The sequence below is a fragment of the Carettochelys insculpta genome, chromosome 4 (assembly GCF_033958435.1).
Source record: "Carettochelys insculpta isolate YL-2023 chromosome 4, ASM3395843v1, whole genome shotgun sequence".
In the NCBI taxonomy this organism is placed as follows: Eukaryota; Metazoa; Chordata; order Testudines; family Carettochelyidae; genus Carettochelys; species Carettochelys insculpta.
Window position 1 is genome coordinate 91,787,026 of NC_134140.1, and position 24,053 is coordinate 91,811,078.

The following is a 24,053-nucleotide window of genomic DNA, read 5'->3' on the forward strand; positions in this document are numbered from 1 at the left end:
TTATATCAGACTGCAATATTGCAATGTATTTCTGTATAAAAGCTACATGAAAAAAAATTCTTACTATTTTCCCTCAGTAGTTTGGATTAGGCTACTATGGGAACCAACTGAAGGGACGTGAAAATAGTAGGACTATATTAGAACAATTCTTTGTTTCTGAATAGGCGATAGTGTAACATCAGCTAAACATTTTATCAGCATTAGTTTGGTATTACCTACAGATTCTGCTGACAGCCCCATTACTTATGAGAAGTAAAGCCTTCTCAAAATAATGCTGCTAGAAGTTTTATATCGCACCATAATGTACTAAATACATGCATAGACAGTGTGCCTCTAGAAAATTCCTCATAATTCATGAACGCCTAAAGGGAACTGCAGATAGTGAGGTATACCCAACCAATTTTTTTCAGAACACAATCTGCATGTCTCTTGTTAGCTGCCTTTACCAACTTTGTTTCCCCAGTCCAACTACCCACAAAACACAAAGTTCGTAGATGTTATAATTTTAAGCCTGTTTTGAAAACTCTTGCTTTTATAGTTAACATTTTGTTTCAAAGTTGCTGGTTGCGAGTGAAAAACCTGTTTTCAACATCTCTGAAAATATTAATGGAAACATTTCATTATTTTGAAACAGGTGTTGTACTATAATGTGGGAACTTCTTGCATTCGAAGTCTTATTTTAATACATTATTGAAATCTTGAAGTCGGCTTTGATATATGCATGTTATGACTGAAGGTATTAATGACTGTTATCCATCATGGAATTAGTTAAAGCTGATGGATGTACTAGCTACCCTTCCTTTAGGCTAAATTGAAAGCACAATTAATTGCCTCTTCATGTACTGATTCATGAAAGACTAGGTGGCTACTATTCAAGGCACTAGGTTTCATGGTGCCTTGGTAAGCCATGTAGTCTAAAAGATTACACCTGGGGCTGATGGCAAAGACAGGGAGTAAGTGATACTGGCTGCCATTTCTTCTAATAGAAACAGTTTTGTGAGGCCACCGATATGAGCTAACTATTTGGACAAAAGGCCAGCAATGGCTCTAATGCTATTTATACCCACAGTTAAGTTGACTTAAGATACCTCAGTGATCATAAAATGCTGCAATTACATAACTTGTGCAATCTCACACAATGCTTCTTGTGTTGCAAAGCATGACCACAGTTGGTACCCTTGCACTGAGAGAACTGTGCACTGGTTGCAGATATCCCATAGTGCAAAATGCCATCTTCTGATAGCAGGAATTCTAGGAATGGATAACAGTGCATCATGGGGTAGGCTTAGCAACCCATGATGTAGTTTTCTCCATCCCATCAATCAAAAGTCTTTTAGCTATGTTTCACTCCATTTTTAACTACCTCTCTAAACTTTGCACACACACCTCCATTTCATCCTGAAAGCACAGATCCTGCGCTGCTCTCCAGTCTTGTGTTGAACACAGTGGAGACAACATGGCTGATCCCACAGTATTCTATGCTCTGTGAATCTGAAGAAGAATCTGTGGTGCCTGGCTTGCTGTGTGCCTTGGAAAGAAACAAGTCAACATTGTGACTTGTATTCACAAAGCCACTGCATAGAGTGGACCTTTGCTATTGGGCCCAGGAAGCAAGAACTGACTTGTGGGATTAGATTATGATGCAGCTATGGGATGATAAATAGTGGCTGCAGAACTTTCAGAGGCACAAAGCCCCCTTCCTTGAACTGTGGGCAAAATTTGCCTCTTTACCGTGGTTCAAGAATACCAAAATGAAAACTGCCCTCTCAGTGGAACAGTGTGGGATGATTGCAGTGTGAAAGCTGGCAAATCCAAGCTTCTAGTGATCAGTTTGGAGTTAAAAGGTTCACTGTTGGGGGTTACTATGATGCAAGTGTGCAGGGCCATTGATTGCCATGTGCTTACAAAGGACAGTGACTGTGGGCAATGGGCAGGAAATGTGCAGGATGGCTTTACTACAATGGGATTTACCACCCATAATAGGGTGCTAGATGGCACACATCCCAGGTTTGACTCCAGGCAACCTTGTGATGGAGTACATCAACAAAAAGGTCTCTGCTCAATGGTATTGCAAGTGCTCATGGATCATTGGGTTGTTTGACATCTGTGAGAGGGTGGTCAGGGAAGATGAATGGCTTATGCATTTTTAGGAACACTGGCCTGTATAGATAGCTGAATGCAAGGACTTTGTTTCCATATCAAAAGATTTTAAAAGGGCATGTGGAAATTCCCATAGCAGACCTGGGAGACCTCGTCTTCCTCTTAATACCATGATTCAGGAAACATTACACCAGAAACCTTGACAGAAGCTAGAGATGCTTTAACAGGCTCAGCAGATGCAGAATGGGCCTTGGTTTGGCAGACTAAATGGTTGAGGGTGCTGCTTTTTTTCTGGTTGTACTTCAGTAAGAAAAAATATTGCCATGGTAATAGCAATCTGCTGTGTTCTGCATAACATTTGGCTTGCCAAGGGGAAAAGGTCCTTGGTGTGGACCACTGAGCTAGATTTCTTAGCAGTTGATTTTGAGTAGTCAGACAAGGGAGGGGCTATTCAAATCAGTGAGGCTTTGAGACAGCATTTTGACACTGAGTCCAAGTAATGCATTCCTGTAAGGCATTCATCCAGGCATTGCTTGCTTGCCACCCTGAACGACCTTTGTAATGATAACAAGTCCTGAGGCACCTTATAGACTAACAGATATTTTGGAGCATAAGCTTTTATGGGAAAAGACCTGCTTCGTCTTTGCCCACAAAAGCATATGCTCCAAAATATCTGTTAGTCTATAAGGTGCCACAGGACTTGTTGGTTTTTTTGAAGATACAGACTAACTCGGCTACCTCTCTGATACTTGTAATGATTGCTTCCTGAGCACTAAGGGTAGTGTGAAAACATGGCACTGCATTCACCAAGTGTAGAACACAAAGAATAATTGTATTTTAAGACTAAATTTTTACTACACAAAAATATACAGATTTGCATTTCTTTCAAGGTGTGTGATATTGAGAAGCACCCTCTTAGATGAGACACTCACATCTGTGTGTAATCCAGGTGTAATCATGGAACATGTCTCAAGGACTGTAGTGAAAGAGGTACTGTTGCAAGCCAGGAATGTGTGAGGAATGCATATGAAGAGTTTGAGGGAGGGCATGTAGCTTTGTATGGGCTGCAAGGGAAGTCAAGCACAAATATGTTCTGACTGCAGTATAGTCAGGAGCCTCAGCATCTCTGGTCCTCTGTGAGTAAGCCTTACCAAATTCACAGCCATGAAAAACACACAATGGGCTGTAATATCTGATCTCTGCCTGTGAAATCAGATCTTGTGTGTGTTTTTACTCAATCTGCAAATTTCACAGTAGAGGCCATTGTTTCTGAAATTGGGGGCCCTCACCAAAAGGGCATGGTGATGGTGTCATAAGGGTATTTTAAGGAGTCATGGTATTGCCACACTTAATTCTGCATTGCTTTCAGAGCTGGTTGACCAGAGAGTGTTTGTTGCGTCCTGAGCTCTGATGGCATGCCTTCCAGCACCAGAGCCAGAACTAAGAGTGGTAACGCCAGACCACGCCATCCTTACTTCTGTCTTAGTGTCTTCAGAGCTGGGCAATGGGACAGATTTAGAACATTAAATTTATAATTTTAAAAATCATATTACCCTGAAACTGACCAAAATGGATAGTGAATTTTCTAGCTCACTGTCCATGAGCCTTATCAGCTCCTCTCGCTGTCTCCTCTTCTGAGTGTCCATTTTTTAATTTTAAATGGATTGTCTCACTTAACACTGTCTGTTTTCTGCATAATCAGATCATTGGAGCACTTCCTGAAATCCATCCTCTCTTCCTCCTCATTTTCTTCCTTAATCTCATAGATTAAATCTTTCTTAATCTTATGTGCATCTCCTGCATTCATGTGGCTTCAGCCTGGGTCTGTGTGCTGCTTTGGTTCCTGCAGAAGTAATTGCCAGTTGTGCAGCAAAGTTTCCTACCAAATGGAAAGAAAAAAAGCAGTTCTGCCAAGGAACCTTTGACAAAGGAAAGTTTCCTAGAAGTATCAATAGAGAATTATTGGGATATCTCAGTGTTCATTAACAAATTTTCTATAAAACCTCCATCCCTTAGATGCACAGAGAAATAAAAAGCAGATGCAAACACCTAATTTCTGTCCCTTCTACTGCATGCAACATGAAACAAAATAAAGGACACCACTACTCCATATAACCATGCAGTACCAAAGAAAAATGAATATTTACCAGAGCTCCCTCTCTTGTTCCAGATTTGCCAGAGCTCCCCTGCTGGGACTGGTTAGACTGGTCTGGACTCAAAGGCCGTTTCTGTACAGGCCACTTTCTCCGAAAGTGGCATGGTAATACACGGCCCAAATATGCTAATGAGGCACAGACGCAAATTCCCTGTGCCTCATTAGCATATAGTCACGTGATTTGGAATCCAGAATACTGTTCTTCCAGACTCCAAAACGCTGTTTAGAAGTGTGGCCCCCGGGCAACTTCCAGAAGGAAGTCCTTCTTCCGGAGGTCCCTTCTTCCCAAAAATTTTCAGGAAGAAGGGGCGTCCAGAAGAAGGACTTCCTTCCGGAAGCTCCCCTGGGGCTGTGCTTCTAAACGGCATTTTGAAGTCTAGAAGAACAGTCTTCCAGACTCCAAATCATGTGACCGTATGCTAATGAGGTGCAGGGAATTTGTACCGAAGAAAGTGGCCAGTGTAGAAATGGCCAAAAAGAGATCCTTGCCCACCATCCTACCAGCCAACTTTGTTGCCAGTACACTTCTTCCCACATAACCTCTGTCTCTACCACTTCTTCCTTGAAGTTGACTCTGTTGGCTACTTCCTTGAAGTTGACTCTGTTGGCTACTATATATATTGGTATATCTCCAATATACCCTCCTCCAAGGTATCTGCAGAACTCTTAGTGGTTGGTGTCAAGTCACTGCTTAGGATGGCATACAGATCCTTTTTAGAAATGGAATGTTTTTCAGCACTGCACCAGAGTGACAGTTGGCTTCCCTTGCCTACTTCAGCCTCTTGACTGTAGCACAGCACTGCTACGTGTCCCCTTTCTTCCATGGCTTGAATAGACTGCTCACAGGTGTCAACGTTCCTACAGCTGGATTGGCGCTATGACTGCCCAGCTTCGTCTTTCTACAGATCCAGCAGATCCAAAAATTCTGGTGTGCTCCTTTGGAGGCAGTAGGTTTGCAGCTGAAAGCTGGCATGTTCAACTAGGAAGATGCTATGTGAACTCTCAGTGCTGAGTGAACAGGCCGTGGAATTTCTAAAATCTCTAAAAATCCCATGGCTTCTCAGGGGGGAAAGGAGAGTGTGTATTTGGCTGCATAGCTGGGAAGGTGAAACTGCTAACCATTGGGTGGAAAACTTCCTGAAGGCCACTTAAGGAAACATAGGAAAGTGCAGTATCTACACTGACATTGGGCCATGCCAACCATATCACAAAAAGCTTTTGTCAAGGTGATTTTATTGTGTCAACAGGAGTGTTGAATCATGTACACCTCTACTGTTTTGTAGACGAAACCTGATCTTTGAGGACAAAACTGTGTAACATAGGTAAGGGCTAAGTGAAAAAGGAAATTGGAAGGAGGATTACTCCTCCTTTTTCCCTTTCACTGATCTATGCCAAAGAGTGATTGGCTTTAAATGGATGTGTTCCAATTTTTGACACTTCATTTCTTTCCAATGCCAAAAGTAATAAAAAAGACACTCAGTTTTGGATTATTGGCTGGCAGGAAAGTAGAATATCATAGAATCCTAGGGATGGAAGAGAACTCAGGAAGTTGAGTCCTGCCCCCTGCCCAAAGCAGGATTAACCCTAACTCATCCTAGCAAGGACTTTTTCAAGCTGGGACATAAAAACCTCTAGGAATAGGGATTCTGCCATCTCCCTAGGTAATACATTCCAGTGCTTCACCGCCCTCCTGGTGAAATTGCTTTTCCTGATATGCACCCTAGACCTCCCCACTGTAACTTGAGACCCTTGCTCCTTCTTGTGCCATCCATCAATATTGTGAACAGCCTTTCTCCATCCTCTTTAGAACCCCTCTTCTGAAAGCTGATGGCTACTATCAAATTGACTCTTATTATTCTCTGTAAACTAAATAAGCCCAGATCCCTCAACCTCTCCTCATAGGTCATGTGCTCCAGTCCCCTAATCATTTTGGTTGCCTTCTGGTGGACCCCTTCCAATGCATCTGCATCCTATCTATATAGAGGGTCCCAGAACTGGATGCAATATTCTAGATGTGGCCTCACCAGTGCTGAATAGAGAGGAATAATAACTCCTATAGAACTGCTGCAAATGCTTCTCCTAGGCCGTGTCTACACCAGCCAAAAACTTCGAAATGGCCATGCAAATGACCATTTCAAAGTTTACTAATGAAGTACTGAAATACATATTCAACGCCTCATTAGCATGCGGGCGGCCGCAGCACTTCGAAGTATCTGGGGTCCTTTTGAAAAGGACCCGTCTGGAGGAGCTGCGCACTGGCGAGCTGCGTCAATTTCGAAGTCCCCTTATTCCTATGAACAGATGGGAATAAGGAGACTTTGAAGTAGCTGGGATCCTTTCAAACAGGAGCCCCATCTGGATGAGCCGCGCGGTGGCAAGCCGCGTCAATTTCGAAGTGCTGCGGCCGCCTGCATGCTAATGAGGTGCTGAATATGTATTTCAGCACTTCGTTAGTAAACTTCGAAATGGTCATTTGCATGGCCATTTGAAAGTTTTTGGCTCGTGTAGACATAACCCTAATGTACCCCAATATGCCATTAGCCGTCTTAGCTACAAGGCCACACTGTTGACTCATATCCAGCCTCTCATCCACTGTAATCCCCAGATCCTTTTCTGCTGCACTGCTACTTAGCCAGTCAGACCCCAGCATGTAACAATGCTTGGGATTCTTCTGTCCCAAGTGCAGGACTCTCCATTTTTTCCCTCATTGAACCTCTTAAGATTTCTTTTGGCCTGATCCTCCAATTTGTCTAGGTCACAAATCTACCTCTTCCCTGTGGCTCTTTTTGTGATACTAAATTAGTCTGTAGTGATTCAGCTGGAAGTATTTAGTATCTAAAACATTTCACATTTTGTGTTCATAAATATACACTATTGTCCCTTGCTACGTATTGAACTCTAGAGTAAAGCATATAAGAACTCTAGATAGACTTCAAAAGCTAGTTTTATACATTCTGAATAATTTAATTAAGCACCAGAAAACTTGTTTTCTTATGCAGACCTTTTTAAGAATCCATATTTTTTTCTTCTTTACTTCTACTCCAAGAAAGGAAGGGGGAAAATATGTATCTGCTAGCAACAACTTTCAAATTATCCATTAGATACAGTATCCTAGGGCAGTGGGACCAGACAAGATCTACGGAGCAAAACCTGAAAAGATGGGTGCAAAGCTGTAAGGTTGGGAGCTCCTCTTGCCATCACCGCTCTGCAGGAATTAATCTCATCTGGGTAGGGAGCAGGAGGAGGCCTAGGGCCCTGACCCCAGGGTGGCTGGGGATTTTCCTAGTAACTGTGGGCCAGATTCTGATTTCATTAACACAAGTGTCTGTCTGAAGCAAATTGAATTAACTGGAGAGTTCCCTGTTTTTACATTGGCATATCTATGATCAGAATATAGTCTTACTACTTCAGTATATCTTAAAAGTTCTCTAGTGATGTAAGCAACTGTTATACTTTTAGAAAAAAAAGGGAGGGAGATTATTAAGTAAATGCTTAGCATGGGAAGAGAAATGCAAGGAACTTTGGTAATGCTGACACATCGTGTTACACCTAAAGGATGTTAAAAGGGAAGATCAAGCACTGTACACTACATCCAGTTTAGTGTCAGACTAACCATTCTAGCTCCTGCTTTCCAGCCTTTTCCAATTTTGTTTGAAATTAAAGTTTATTTAATTTCAGATCTAAGTTGGTATTTATCTAGTGTCAGATAACAACATCCCTGCTCTTGGTGCACCAGTTATATTGTCAATGCTGATGTAATCTTATGCACTGGTACACACACCACAGTAATAAAGAAAGGATAGTGCTTTCCAATTAAATAGGTTTTCAAAGTGGAGACTGATTTAGCACACTTCCATAAATGTGTGTGTGTTTTGCTTGTTCAGTCTCTTGTGCTGAAATCACTGCAAAGGAATCTTTATTCTTCTTTCTTAGTGTTGTTGTTGTAAATATGATTTGTGTGTGACACTTAGATTTGAACACACTTATTTCTTGTGGCTTCATTTTACAATATAATGTACTTAATAAAACACAGCAATATATGTACTGATAGCATTCCTGCTCTGTAACATAAATATGGTAACTGCAAGGGCACTAGAGCTTATGGTGCTGAGGATAGCAGCTGGATTCAAGTAATTTCTGTTTCCTTTCTTCCACAGAAGACCACCCCAGAGTTACATTCATACGTATTTTAATAAATGCTGTTGTTGGATTAAAGAGAAAAAGGGGAACTAGCTTTCAAGCACATACCCACACATTCATACACTTACACTGGCAAACTCACACAGGTGATGAGTTGTATAGAGACAACAGAGTTAGCAAAGCATAGTGGGTCCAGAGTGTCTGCCTGCACTTATGAATCTAGGCAGTGCGCTGATCGTACAACCCCCCTTATCAGCTCGCTCCCTTGTCAGCTTGTTCTCTCTTGTCAGCATAGTACTCAGGACCAGTCAGTACCATCTATCTTGCGGGCGAGGGGGAAATCAAGGGCCCCCTCCTGCCTCCCCAGCCAGCTGAGACGAACTCCTGCAGAGTTGTGATAGCAGGAACTCACAAACTTATAGCTTTGCACCCATCTTTTTATATATTTCAGTCTATAACTCTTGTCCTGCCCCAGTATCCCACAATACTGTATGATCATGAGTCATCATCACTGTCCCAGGAGTCTGTATGACAATGAGTCTCTCTTAGGTGAGGTCTTTTGAAAGGCTCAGCTCCTACTTTTCTCTGATCATCAAGGTGCTGCTGGTTGTCTGGACAGGCTGGTTTCAGGGACTGATTCCATGGTTCATGCATGCACACACACACTCACACTTTCCTCACTCATGAACAAAGTATAGAATAAAGCTAAATCCTATAAAACAAAATCACAAGTCATGACCAACATACTTATATTCTTATACAGATACTAAAATATTACATCTTGGCTAAATTATTTCTTACAGAAATTCACACTCCCTTATTGTGATGATCTGTCACGTAGCTCAAAGGGTATAAAGGTAATGGGTGTTGCAAAGCTTACAGAAAATTACAGGACTTAAAACCAGCAATGACTAAAAGTTACAGAACATACGTCTGCATTGTACTAGACTGAGGAGGGCTTCATACGATGGTTTCCATCATAGATAGGTTTTACGGTTTTGTTCAATGGCTTTTAGTAACCTCACTATAAAAACTGTCCCAGCACCACTGTATAACATATTTGGAACTGTCACTTATCAGAAGCAGAAATAAAATTGAGTTCTGTATTATGTATTCTGGTGTTCCTGGAGATTTACCATCAGATCACAGTTACTAATATGGGAATAGAAAATATTCAGAAACTGATTGTCATTGCAATAACTGATCAGTATGATACATAATCCCTGAAAAAAGAAAAGTAATATATACTTGAAAAAGAAAATATCTGACTTTTTTTAATGGGAACAGTGTTTTTGCATATTTTGATAGCAATGCACTTAATACTAAGAAAAATGCAGGATCACATGATTTCTCTGAACACAGCTTGTGCCAAAACAATCTGAATTGACTATTTTAGCATGAGTTTCATAATAATTATATTATGAATGTGTCATAAATATTAATATACCCACAATCTAAATGCTAGTCAAATACCTTAGTATTTTGACACACAATTTCATATTTAATATTTTAGAAGGAAAAATATCGCTAGTATTTAATTGTTTTTCACAGAACACCTATTCATATCGTGGGGATGACCAGAGTTTCGTGGAATGCAGTTTGGGAAATGCTGGTCTACAAGACATACCCAAAAAACAAATAGCATGTTGTCACTAGATTATGGCTTACATGTATATAAACTCATCTCTTCTGATGGAGCAGATACAACAACAGACTATAATAGTGCTACATATACCGATGGTACAGTGGTACAGAGGCAGCTGTTGACCTTGGCATATCTCCTGAACTCTACTTATGGAAACTGATTTTCAGTTGTTGCCATACTCTTTAAAATGAATGACAATCACTTTTAAATCCTTGATTATGTGCATAAATTCAGTTTTCATGTGTAAAAATATAAATAAAAAAACCACTGAATCTAAAATTTAATTGCTGGTGCTTAACATAAGTTATGTACTTTCTCAGAAAACAGATTTCAGGACATGAGAGAGGATAATTGATTTTTCTTCTTTTTTGTTAGAAGTACTTATACATTTTTATAACAAAACATTCGTTAATTTCTTGCACAACAATGTGTCAGTTCTCCATTTTGATCTATCGTCTTAAGGAAAATCCTGCAAAAAAAAAAGAAATGGTTATTCGCCTTCTCTACATGCTTTTGGTTACTTACATTATACAGAGTATATAACATATGCAATGTGGGCATTTGATTTTTTTCTCTCTGCATTCAATTTTAGTTTTAGGCTTTAATATTTATAACCCTAGTAAATTGTCCTTGAATGTTCTGCTTTCCACCCAACACCTATACTTTTTCATTATGCTTCTAGAATTTCGGAGAAGCTCTAAAATAGAAACACAGGGGCAAAATGATTCTTCAGTCAAGGACATTTTCAGTTACTTTGGTTTTCTCATTTGCTTCCTACAATCTATTTCCTCTTGAAGAAAATATTTATTAAAGTCAATTTAGCTAAACATCATTGGAAACAGAGTGAATGGAAGATAACTTTTCCATTAACTTATTTTGCAATAGAAGCAATTTTCGTGGTGCACAAGTTGCCAGGGTTCCCTGGGACTCACCTCAGTGAAACTGGTCACATGTGTGAACTGACTAAGACTTGATCCATTAGGTACAAAACAAATATCACAGTTCGCACTTCTTCATATGGATAGAGGTGAATGAAAATGTATAGTAATATTTCTGCTCTAATGATTGTCCATGCCATCAAAATAGCAGTGTTCAAACAGCCACAGACACATGGCAGTCCTTGAAGACGAGCATATGTGATTTCTCAGAGTGAAACTAGGCTCTAGAAGTCCCCTACGACGGTTTAAGTTTAAGTTTCGCAGTTGTGGAGTTGTCTCATGCCCAATTCTGAAAGTCTCATGAGGTAAAATTAAGCCAGATGCACAGGCTATATGATGAATCATGAGGTTGTGTGCATTATAATCTCTCCACCAATTACCACTGGGTTTTGTTTGTGCATAGAGTCTTGTGCAGCCTCGGCAGTAAGGTAAGCTTCACCCAATGTTAATGCAGATAATTAATCAGGCCCACTTAGAGGAGAAACAAAGGGCCAGGCAATTTAACAGAGTCCCAGCCATAGCCAAGGTAGCTATACTTCAAGTCTGGGAAAAGCATCTCTTTGAATCAAAGACTCTTTTGATACATCCCATGTAGGTTCCAGGGCTGGATTACTAGACTCCAGAAGCTGCATGGGGTTTGTCAAAAGGTGTTATAGAATCAAGAGATAAAGATGCAACTTTTCTCAGAGCAGTGGGCCAACCGCTAGTGTGGGCCACAGGCCAAGGTAGGAGAGTGTGGTGGGAGATGTACCTGTCTCCAAGTCCCCCGGAAGGCGAAGGAGCAAGGGCAGAAGAGATGGGAGGGCTAGGGCAGTCACCCCTTAGTGCCACCTGGACTGCGATGCTACTCCACAAAAACAATCTATTGTTAGTGAGGAACCTGAGTCAATTTTTAACCAAGAAATGCAGAATTTGAAGAAATATGTATATAGAAGGTAGGATTGAGTAGGATAGGGACATTCCCATCCTGCAGTCCTGGGAGTGTTGTTTGCTGCTCATGGTGGAGAGCAGAGCCTCAAGGGCTGTGGTTCCTGAATGACTCATGTCTCTCCTCCATGTCTTCCCTACAGCTGCAGCAACACTGACTGACAGTTGAGCCACCCCCCACCATCTCTGCCACGGTGAGCCAGCCCCACCACAGCACTGGAGCAAAGCAGCCCCAGATCACCACCAGGGTGAACCAGGCCCATCCCACCAAGAGGCCAGGCCACTGATGGAGGGGCCATCACCATATGCTCAAGGACTTACAGAAGGACCATAATTCCACCTTCTGGAGGCTTATGGACCTCCTGGAAAGTCAGCTGCAGGACAATCGAGAGTGGTGGCCATGGGCCTGGGACCAACTCATGTCCCACTTTGATGTTGCCACCAGCATCTGGAAGGACAAGTTGGCCCAGCTGCCTGCAGCTGCTACCACTACTGCCCCACACTGGCCATGAAGAGGTTTAAGAGGAACTTAAACACCTCTTCCTGGGGTCAGTGGAAAGCCAGGGCTGCTCTGGCACCATAGTTAGCTGGAAAGCACTGTGTGTCTCTCAGCTAGTGTCAAAGCTGTCCCTCATGGAGGTAGGAACACCTGGGCATGCGCAGGGAATGGGCATCGGGGTGGGGACTCTTTCAGGGCACATCTTGCCAGGGCTCCCAGAAGGGGCTGCCAGCTCTGTGAGTCTGTGTGATGAGATTCTGCATGGCCATTCTGTTGAGAGAATGGTCAGGCAGTCTGGCTGCTTTCTGTAGACAGAGAGGATCTCAAGAGTGATCCTCTTTGCTGCCTGGCTGCAATCTGTTGATAGATGTTTTGTCCGAAAATATCTTCTAACAGAGACTTCTGTCGACAGATCGCTGTAATCTAGATATAACTTCAGTGTTCTATGCTGTTGTTTAGCTGCAATTTACCCCCAAAATGTCCTCCTGAGAGCCCAGTAAGCAGTGGAAATGTTAATGTGCTAGGAAAATACTGACCTCCCATTGTCCAGTGAATTTGTCCAGCACCAGTCAGGACCCAAGAGTAACCTGTAGTAACCTTCTTAGTTGTATGCTAAACCTGTTTTCAAAGCTAATCCAAGAGCCTGAGTTTCACTCCCGCCAGTCTTGAGAGCGGTCACACTTTCTCTCTATACAGGATTTCAGGCAGGCTGCAGTTCCAAATCAAAACCCATCTCCAATCAGAGTTCCAATTCCTAAGCTTTTCTGAGAATATGCCTGCAATACACTTGACTGCAGCTTATAGTGGCTTATGTCTCTCATGAAGTCAGATAAATTAGTCATGTAAGCACTGTTCATGAGCTGAAGTAATTCTCCCCAGCCTGACCTGTTTCAGAGCCCATTTACTCAGCAGACATGGGTTGGAGGCAGAATGAGACTCTACTCTTGATCTTGTCTTACAAGCTCCTGATCATCTCCTGTGATGATCTAAGTGTATTTTACTCTGAGGCCTTTTATTTGCATTTGTGTGCACATTTTAGGGTTGCCAGACAAAAATCTTCATATAATCCTAGACTGTCAAGCCCTTGTCTACATTAAAATGTAGAGTTAGGAGGGTGGGCCACAGGTGTGTGTGGGGGGGCGGGGGGAAGCTTTTTAGTTTATGAATAGCATTACAAGTAAATTATGAGACTAAGTTTGACACGGTGCTTTTAACTAAAAGGTATTATTACAAATCACCAAAGCCTTCATCTAAGAAATCTTCAGGATGTTTTTTGCCATTTCCCGGCAATAGTTAGCATCCCTAGCAAAGGGGGAAAAAAATACAAAAACTACCTGTGGTGTCTCCAGTTTTGTAACCTGGCTCTCTGACTGAAGCATACATCTAGAAAAGCTGTTTCATAGTTCTGAAAGAAGAAAAGCAGTCATGTAGCACTTTAAAAACTAACAAAATAATTTATTAGGTGATGAGCTTTTGTGGGCCAGACCCACTTCTTCAGATGTGGAAATGGCATAATTTCCACATCTGAAGAAGTGGGTCTGCCCCATGAAAGCTCATCACCTAATAAATTATTTTGTTAGTTTTTAAAGTGCTACATGACTGCTTTCTTTGTTTTGTGAAGATACAGATTAACACAGCGACCTCTCTGTGATAGTTCTGAAAGAAAGAGCATAGAATAGAATTGTAGGGCTGGATGGGACCCAAGGAGGTTATCGAGTCCAGCCCCCTGTCCAAAGCAGGATCAACCCTGACTAAATCATCCCATCCAGAACTTTGTCATGACGAGACTTATAAACCTCTATAGATGGAAATTCTACCACCCTTGGAACCAGGGAGATTCCCATATGTACAAGACCTACCCAATTTTGTGTCTAACATTTGCCCTTGGAAATAATGTGATAAATACTGTCGTGTGTAAAACATCAGTATAGACATTATCGCCCGCGTGAGTCAGGGGCAGCATGATTTTGGCAAGAAGGGGCTCTGTGAGAAAAATCCCCTCAGACACATGAAGCTTCAAATTGTCAGAGCTTGCCAGTTAGCAGCATTCCAACGGTCACTTTTTGACCGGTAGCTCCCCTGGCAATTTGGAAAAGGTTCCATGAGCTCATCCATAATCGTGAGGAAAGGTGTCTAAATTTACATAGAATGATCTGATTGGGTGAGCTTGGAGAAGTACCAGAACCTTCCACCAGGGGCTGGACCTAGTTGAGAACTGTACCAAAATGATAATAGACTCATGAATAACGCATGAGCATGCTGTATAAAAGCAGGGCACACAGCCCATTCTGCGGCCCTTTATGGGAAGGTGTGTTTTTGTAGAACGTTTGCCAGTCCCCAGGCTAGCCCTTTGGGGCGAAGAGAGAAGAACCAAAGACTGCCACCTGCTCTAAGGTGCAAAATTTCCCACCACCTGCGCTCAAGTGGTGGTGGCGGCGGCGGCAGCTCTAGCAGCAAGCGGTGTCCCTGTGGGGAAGTGGGTCGGCTGTCGAACTGGCCTGCACCAGTGCACGTACTGTGCGGCCGGCTTAGCGGAACCCAGGGCCCGCCACCACACTAACCAGTGGCTGCTTCACCGGACTCGACACACCCACCGGACCAGACGTATCCTCACCGGCAGGCTTGCGTCTCTGCGCAGAGCCACAGCTAAACCACCACTGTCCAATCAGTGGCCAAGGGACCCCTAGTAGGGGAGTAGGGCTGATCCCCCTACTGTGCACCTGCCTGGCAGGGCAGGTGTAGCACCTGGAGGCCTAACATTGGGCTGGGCCTTCCTGGCCTCTGACTGGATTTTAATCTAAAAAGGACACATCATAATTATTTATAATCTTAATTGTTATTGTTATAACTTGTTATCTTAGACAAAGTTGTTAGTATTAGTCATATTTTTAAGTAGGTTTAGTTATTATAGAAGGACTGTTTATTAATTCATCTTGTTAGTAGTGTTAGCTATTAATTTTCAGTTGGGGGGGAAAATTGTTAGCACTGTGTTAAGTAACTTAGAGTAACATATTACAAAGGTGAGGGCGTGGCCTCTCTTTTCCCCGTCTTTCTCTTGCCAGGCTAGATAGAGGGGCAAATCCCCCTTGCCTTTTTATATACCTTTTTGGATCGGAGTAGCGACCTGGTCCCTGTAGGGTGAGGGGAGTAGCACCCTCTCATCCTCCCATTAATATAATTTACATAAATTCAAATTTATATTTATATTTTATAATTCCTTTAAACTTACCTTTATACCTACCTGAAGTCACAATTCACCCGAGTATTGTCATGAACATCCACTTCTGTGTAAGTATACGTTGTTGTTAATACGAGAACTTAACACAATATTCTTTTCCCTCTCCTAGGGGTTAATAAAATCATTGTCTCTGTCTTTCAGAAGTTCCGTTGTCTGTCTCATTGCTCCTCCTAGCCCTTGCCTGCCCGAGGGGGTTCAGTGAAGGCCCGTGCCAACTGAGTGCGCACCCCAACATAGCCTGCAGAGGTGGGTTCTGGAACCTAAAAAGTGGTCCGGGGTCATTCAGTTGCGCCCTCTCACCACCTGGCGGAGGCCCAGCTCAACTGACAACTTGCGGCGGCATTGGAGAGTCTCCCCAACAAATACTAAATTAAATGCATACATAAAATATGCCATTCATTGCCATGTAGATACCTTGTTTCATAAGGGACGATCCAGTAACCCTGAATTGTTAATTTCAACCAGAACCACGTGTTAAGGTTTGCTATTTTATTTCTGTGCTCCACTTATGCAGAGGTGACTTTACAGGGCTCTGCAATATATGTGAAAAGTCTCCTTTGCAGTTGTTTTTTTTATTTTAGATTTTGTTTATTTGGTGGTGGTTGTTTTATTGATGCCCAAGTCATCTTTCCTTCTGAGTCTTAATTGAAGAGCTTCATTGTGTGCTCTGTAAATCCTTGTCTTGGAAACTGCACTCTCTCCATTCATTTGCAGAGGAGGCTTCCAGTGTGGCTAATATTTTCTGCTTCCTTTCTTTCATTGATTAAAATGTCCTGAATGACACTTCTTTGGCATTGACCTTTTTCTTGCTTTTCTTTGTGGTGCTCACCATTATTTCATACTGGAAGCAAGGATGACAAATCAAAATTACAGTGATTGTCATTGTAAATACATCATCTAGCAAGAGATTAGCAAAATAATGGCTTGTGTAACCACTCAGCTGTGGGTGGTAGTCAGAAACACACGGTCTATTTAAATTACTGTCAAAAAGAAATACACATTTTTATGTAAATGTTTATACAGTTTTTTGTTAGCTTTTACAGTACTAAGGAAACATGAAGCAGCTGATGATGCACAAGAACAATTACCCAATGTGCATGCTTAACATGCAGTTGATCAATGTTTTTTCTGTAGGCTGACAGAAGTTTTCATTTGGCTACAGATTCCACACTGGCAAATACCCACTAAAATCTGCTTCACCTACAAAGGGATTTATGGTGGTTGGACATTTCTGTAAAAAGTGTGAAAGGTATCGAAAATGTTTTGACGTCATATTACTGAGTTTGAGCCTTATCCTGCGACTACCATTTAACTGACCCCATGATAGTGAATCACTGATTTTGAATGTGACCCATGCAATAAGCTGAAAAGATGGCTCCTCTGCATGCACCTGTCAATAAGCTGAAGAGTGGACAAAACTGGTTACATATAGCAAGAAGGTCTGATGAATCAGTGTTTAGGTTTGTAAATATCTATCAGGTAATATGGGGGAGATAGAGAACATAATGTCAATACATTTCCTCGAAGCAGACATGCTAGAAACCCTGGAAATTCAAAATTGCCTCCTTTTGGCAGCCCAGATATCTAGACACTGTATTTTGGTTGTGTTCATGTGGTAGTCTGCTTAATTATTTGTCAAGCACTTTATCTTTGCTGATAATTTACCTCAGCTTCCTTTTTATCTTCATATGTGCGAAGTTCTCCCAATTCCTGTATCTTGCTTCAGTTCATATTCTTTGCTATACTTGCCATAAATTCTGTGCAACGAGCCTGTTTTCCTTGAAGGAGCATCTCTGCGAAGTACTGTGATTATTGTGTTGGGAGCTCGGATGAAGCTGCAGATTCAAAGGTCATCCTCCATATTGGAGGTAGCGTTCTGCACAGCAGGGCGTATACAATGTCCTCTTTAGCAACCCTAAAGGTGTGGTTTGACCAAGTTTGTCTGAGAAGAAACTTGAAATATGGTTAAAAGCATTTATATAATTACTGCGGCATCTAGAACTCCTGTATGATATTTGAGAGAACATGAATTTTAATGGCTGCAATTGGTTTCAATGTTTTTTTAACTTCATGTTGTAATTTTAATTTAAAAACACCCTAAGATGTGTTGGCAACATAAGCAGCATTTAGGAGCAGCACAAATTCCGCCCAACTTCCGTTCTTCACCACTTCCTTTTCCTAGATAATTTCTCAAGAAGGGATATACTACTTTATGTGCTTGCCTGCTAAGCAGACAATTAAAGCTGTCTCTCACTATAGCTGGTAGAGGTAGGTATGTGAGTTAGAAATAGGGATATGTAAATTGGGTCAAATTACACTTTCTGAATAGCTGTCCCCTAAATTAAACTGAATAGTCAAATCTGTTTGAAGTGAATCTCTTTAGAGGGTAAGAAACTTATTTCACTTCCGTTTCCCTTACTAGTTTCAATTTTGATGTTCCTCTTCTGCTGGATTCCACTTAGGACTAAAAATGAAAGTGCCAAAGTACCAAGAGCAAACCAATCGTCATGAGGCTTCCCCAGTTCACTTTTGCAAATCCAAGCACTTCGGGTAGTTTGGATAAAATTGGCGGTGTGGGGGTAGGGGTTAGATGCTTATTCTGACTTTATACTTTTTGAATTCATCCATCACAGTATTCACATATTTGGGTTTCTGATATATACTCAGGTAGGGAGTCTAGGTGGTTTGGATTCCGGAATTTAGTTCTCAAAACTCTCTCCAAGTCACATACCTTTTCCTTTACTGTGACATCCCCAGAAGACCTCAAGTCTTTCTTACTAGAATCCTCCCTTTCATCTGAGGGTTCCAGCTCTACCTTTCTTCTGAGATCCCATTTATTATGATTTTGATAGGTATGATCCTGTTTTAAACCTTACAGCAACCTGAAAGCTACTTCAATCAAATCTTGAATGCATGATACTTGTCAACAGAGCTGTACAAACTCTTTCAAACAAAACATTTTGGCCAAAATGTGCACATTTGGGTCACTTAAAATATTTTACAAAGTTATGTATAAGTATGAGAAGAAATCTAAAGACTTTGACATTTTCATAATGAACTATTTTTATATTTTATGACAGTTACCATTTTGAAATTTTTTCCACATGCTATTTAAATAAGTGGAAAAGAGAGCTCAAAATTCAAAATAAAATGTTCTGTTTGGTCCAAAACAATGTTTTTTTTTAATATTCCCAGGAAACTGCAAAAAAAGTTATTTTCACAGCTCTGCTTATGATTCAGTCTTCATAAGACAAAGCCTTTAGGGAGTGTCAGGCACTTTTACAGTGTATCTCAGCAGGTAATTTCACTTTTTTTCTTGTGCAGGAATGAGATTCCCCTACCCCATGCAGATATACACTCTATATGATCATTAAAAGAAGGTTGTCCTGAATGAAGTGTAAACTGAAAAGGAATTGGAACATATCTCATTTTAGAGCAGAGGAAGCCAAATGAGAGATTGGAGATTGCCAAGGCAGCAGAATGATGGATGAAAGAAGAGTTAAAAGATGGACTCTCATATTTTGAAATTTGAATGACTGCGGGATGAAATTTGAAAAAGAAATTCCACATGTTACTACCAGTAATACAAATACATTTGTTTTAGTCAATATTCATTATTTTATGCACATGCTTCATAAATGGAAAATTATTTATTTAACTAAAGCCACCTATGAAGTTTTGGGTTCTGTAGGTTTTTGGGGAAAATTTGAAGCTTAAAGTGAGAAATTAGTAGAAACATTTTCCAGACCATTAAAATCCTGACCTGCAACGCTCCTACTATTGCAGATCTGAGTCTTTTCTGATTGGATAGTGCCTAGCTTTCTGGAATTCACCAAACTCCAAGGTGATTTTCTGATATAGATCCAAAGAATATTGCTTTCTTATAAAATGAGACTTAGTCTGTTCTGCCAGAAGTGCAAAATATCCACACATTGCTTGCTAGTCAGCAAGTGCATTGCTTTGTGTTCTCCAATACTTGAATTAATTACTACTGGTGAGCACATTTCGCATTGTCTTGTATTATTCCTTCATAAGTCTAGTGTCTAATTTAGCTTTTGACATAATTATGATGGCAGAGATCCAATGTTCAATTAAGATGCATCTCCTGTTAAGTAATGCTTGGATTCATCATGTAGTAAAGTCTTAAAAGGGTTTGATGTGTGGATACTTTGGCTTCATTCCAGTCACCACAGCTGCTGCTGCATTTCCTCTATTTTGAAGACTATTTTTTTAACTTTAGAATGCAGCTCTATTTTGCTGACTTTTTTTAAAAAACAAAACAAAAAACAGTCACAGCCCTATAAGACCTTCTTTTCTGTTTAGTGTCTGTTCCACTGCCTCCCATATTGTCTGAGTGCAAGCTGTAGTCAGAGGTCTACCATTGAGCTGTTTGTTCATTGATGACATCCTCAAGAAGTAAATCATAAGTATCATACTGCTGATGTCATACAAAAGGCTGTCTGTTGAAATTAGGAAATTGGAGAGACATGAATTTGGGCTAAGAAAGCCCCATAACCTCAGTGCATTATGTCATATTTGTACTTTAATCATAAACATTTCTAAAGGGATGCTAAAGTGCTTACAGTCAGTTTTGTGGGTATTTCTAAGAAGAGATGTCTGTCTTTGGGAGAGAACTGACAACTGCACAGCTTGTCTCAATTCAAGACCTGGACTTGTCTACATGTACGTGTTGTATTTTCTCAGCATTGATCCTTAACCAAATTTCACGAAATACAGAAATGAAAAGGAATTGAGCTGTTTAGGGGTTTTTATGTATACTTATATTTAACAACAAAATATTGTAGTAAAATGAGGGCCTGAAACATAAGCCTATATATTAGAGGCCTTCTATGAGGTCTAAAGCCTAAGCTACAATGGTCAAGAATGTGTTAATGTTAAGCTGTGAGCAAAAGGCAGCTTTGCTAATGGAATCTGGTACAAACAGCATTAATGGTATAAGTCACTAAGGTACTAAGCACAGTCTGTAAACACAGGCCAGAGGGTTTGTAATAGGACACTTTGTTAAGAAACATCTTGGTATCAACACACTCGTCACAAATAACAAACATACTGACCCAGGTTCAGGACAGAGTCTAAACTGACAGCATAAAAGCTAGTGACCCAACCCTGATGTACAAGGTGGTAACTAGGTAACGCCAGAAGGTGGCAACCTTATACATCAGGAGTGATGTGTAATTTCTGCCAAGGTATAAAAGAGTACTCCCAAGAGTTGTCTTTGTCCAATCTAGTGGCAGTGACAGATCCTGTGTCACTGACTGAGTCACATCTATTGTCACTGGGACAAATTCTTAGCTTACGTGTAAACATCTGATACACGGAAGCTATTACTGTACTTTGCAATAAACCTGGCCTGGTGCCTTTGATCCTTTTCTGCCTTGGGTACCACTCTTTGCTTTTCGGGGAGCTCTTTTGGAGTTTGCTGTGTTAGCTATTTGCACAAGCCAACACGACACTCAGAGGGGTCAGACACATGGTCCATATGATTATCCTCATTGACACAGCAGGAGACCAGTCAGGACACCACGTTAGTGATTTCTGATTACTCCCATTATTATTTAGTTTGAAAGAATTTATATTTATATGCCCTAATCCTGCCTATCATATGCCATCTCATGGGTCCTTAAATTCATGCATAATGCCACTTAACTTAAACAGGAATATCTGGTGTATGGTACTTCTATCTTTTCTAAACCCTGCTTCCTCATCTGCTAGATGTTCTTACATCTGCAATCTTAGTCTCTCTGTCAGTATCATCATCAGCACCTTACCTAGATGACTCGTTAAGGCAATCGTTCTGTGGTTCTTGCACTCCAGTGCACTTCTTTTCTTGTGTATTGTCACTAGCACAGATCTTATCCATTCCTTAGAAGAAATGGGCCTTCCCTTCTTTTCACGCTATGCTACATAGTTGGTGTATTTCAGGAATCATAATTTCTCCCCCATATTTAAACATCTCTCACATGATCTTATCATTTCCAGGGCTCTTGTTGCTCCGTTGTTTCACTGCTCTTTTTACTTCCTCCTTTGAAATATGAGTCTCGCTCTTGATGATCAGCAGAGATATCTCTTTCAGTTTTTCGGTCAGTCTGTATGAGACAATCGGGTCCCACTGTGCCTTGTATAGGTCAGTGCAATATCTCTTCCATCCTTGTTCATGAGCACCTCTTCATTCTCGTCTTTGATCACCATCTGCTTTGGCTGCCATTTCCTATTAATATTCCTGATCATCTTATACAGCTCCCTGGTCTTACATTCGCCATAATACGTCTCTATATCTTCACAGTGCTATTCTAATCATTTTGTCTTATCCTTTCTGGTCACTTTCTTTGCCTCATTGCATTTCACCCTATATTGCTGTTCTGTCCTTGGGAAACATCCCTTCTGCTCTTCAGTGCTCTCTTCTCTTGGACCAACTTTAGGGTCTCCTGCGTAATCCCCTTATTATAGACCTTCTCTTTTTCTAGAACAGTCTGCTCTATTGCCTCTTCTGTCACTGTGGCTATCCCTTCAACCCTCTTATCTAGGTCTTTCTCTGTGGCTGCATTCTTAATCTTCTGTTCAAGTGCTGTTCTGTACACATGACCTATTTCTTCCACGCCTAGTCCCCCCACGTCTCTTCTCAAACTGTTTCCTACACTTTCTCATGAGTTTCATCTTGACATTTGCAATCACTAGACTTTGGTCCGAGTCTATATCTGCTCCTTGGAAAGTTCGGCACTGCTGTACTGATGTGATTCATCTTCTTCTTATCAAAATCATATATATTATTTTCTTGGACTTCCCGTCATTTGATCACCATGTCCACGTCCTACAGTCCTTTTGTTGGAATCTCATGTTGCAGATCACCATCTCATGCTGCATAGGAAACTCTAGTAGTTTCTTGTCTTTTTCTTTTCTTTCTCCATATCCAAACCTTTCCATGACTCTCTCCCATCCTTCGTTATCTGTTCTGACCTTCATGATTCAATTTCCTTGATGATCAACACATCTCTCTTCCATGTCTCCCCCAGCATCTTTGTCAAGTCTTTACAGAACAGCTCAATCTCTTCCTCTGTACTGTCCGACGTGGGTGCATACACCTGAATGACTGCAATGTTGAATGGCTTTGCTTTGAATCTTGCCACTCACTGGTTTGTATCTTAACAATACTTCTCTAGCTCTTTCGCTAAGAGAGAATCCAACTCCCGCCTCATGCTTTGTTTTCGTTCCCTGACCAAATGACTTCACAACTGCACATCTCTCCCGATGCCATCCAATGCATCTTCCCCAGTCCAAGTATTTTGCATCAGTATCTCTCCATTTCCTTCTGAAGCAGTTCTAATTTTCCACATCCCACATCAGTCACCCACAGTGTTTAGACATTCCATGTTCCAATTGATAAGTTGCCTACTGAAAGAAAATTACAACTCGACCCAACACCCATCACTTGATTGGTGTTGTGGACCTTGTTTTTCCAGGTGATGTGCAAGCCAGCATCTTTCATCATTTAGTCGTACTGGCATCAGATTTTATTTGTATTGTTGTTTCACGGTCAGAGCATTATAGCTCATCTGACCAACCCTCCTCTTCTATCCAGACTTGGGACTGGTATGGAACCCCCCCCAGAGGCTTCATGGCGGCATTTTTTCAGGGTCCCCTGTGTTATTTTCTAGGATCAGATGTAATCAAAGAAGGGGGAACAGTCAGTGGACGGCCAGTTGAAAAGATATACGCTTGCTGATTTTATGAAATCCTTGATCATTCAGTTACAAAAAAGAGAGATTTGCTAACTTTGCCATCTTTTTCTGATGCCCTACGTTTCCTTGCTTCTGACTGGAAAAATGAACATTTCCTTGACATGGGAGGGGAAAGAGGAAAATGCAATGTGAGAAGATGTCAAAGACCAGTGAACCTACCCAGAAGGCTATGGGGATGAGGGAAGTGGGATAGGTTCCCACAATGCACTACTGCAACAGTTGATGTTTGTCAATTGAGTATGGCAGCAATAAGTCAAATTTATAAGGAGCACATGGGGAGGTAAGGGTAGTCAAAATTGCATTTACAATTCCAGAGATACAAAATCAATATTAATAAATTCGATTTTCTCAGTGTAAATGCAGCCAGAGATTTATTAGAAGAGGCATGTGGCTGTATGAACTGTGCTCCGGGGGGGAGATGGTAGGCACAGCCTTGACTACCCAATTACACACCTATTTACAAAATCACCTTTACTCAGGAACATATGCAAGCACATTCTTAAATACCCTTGAAGTACAGGCAATTTCAACATGGCCTTCAGTGCTTCTGAAATCAGGGACAAAATCTGTGTTTTAAAAAAAACAAACAAACAAACCCTAAGGGCAGAATTTTCTTTCAGTCACAAGTGGTAAAGTTGAGTCCAACATTTTTGA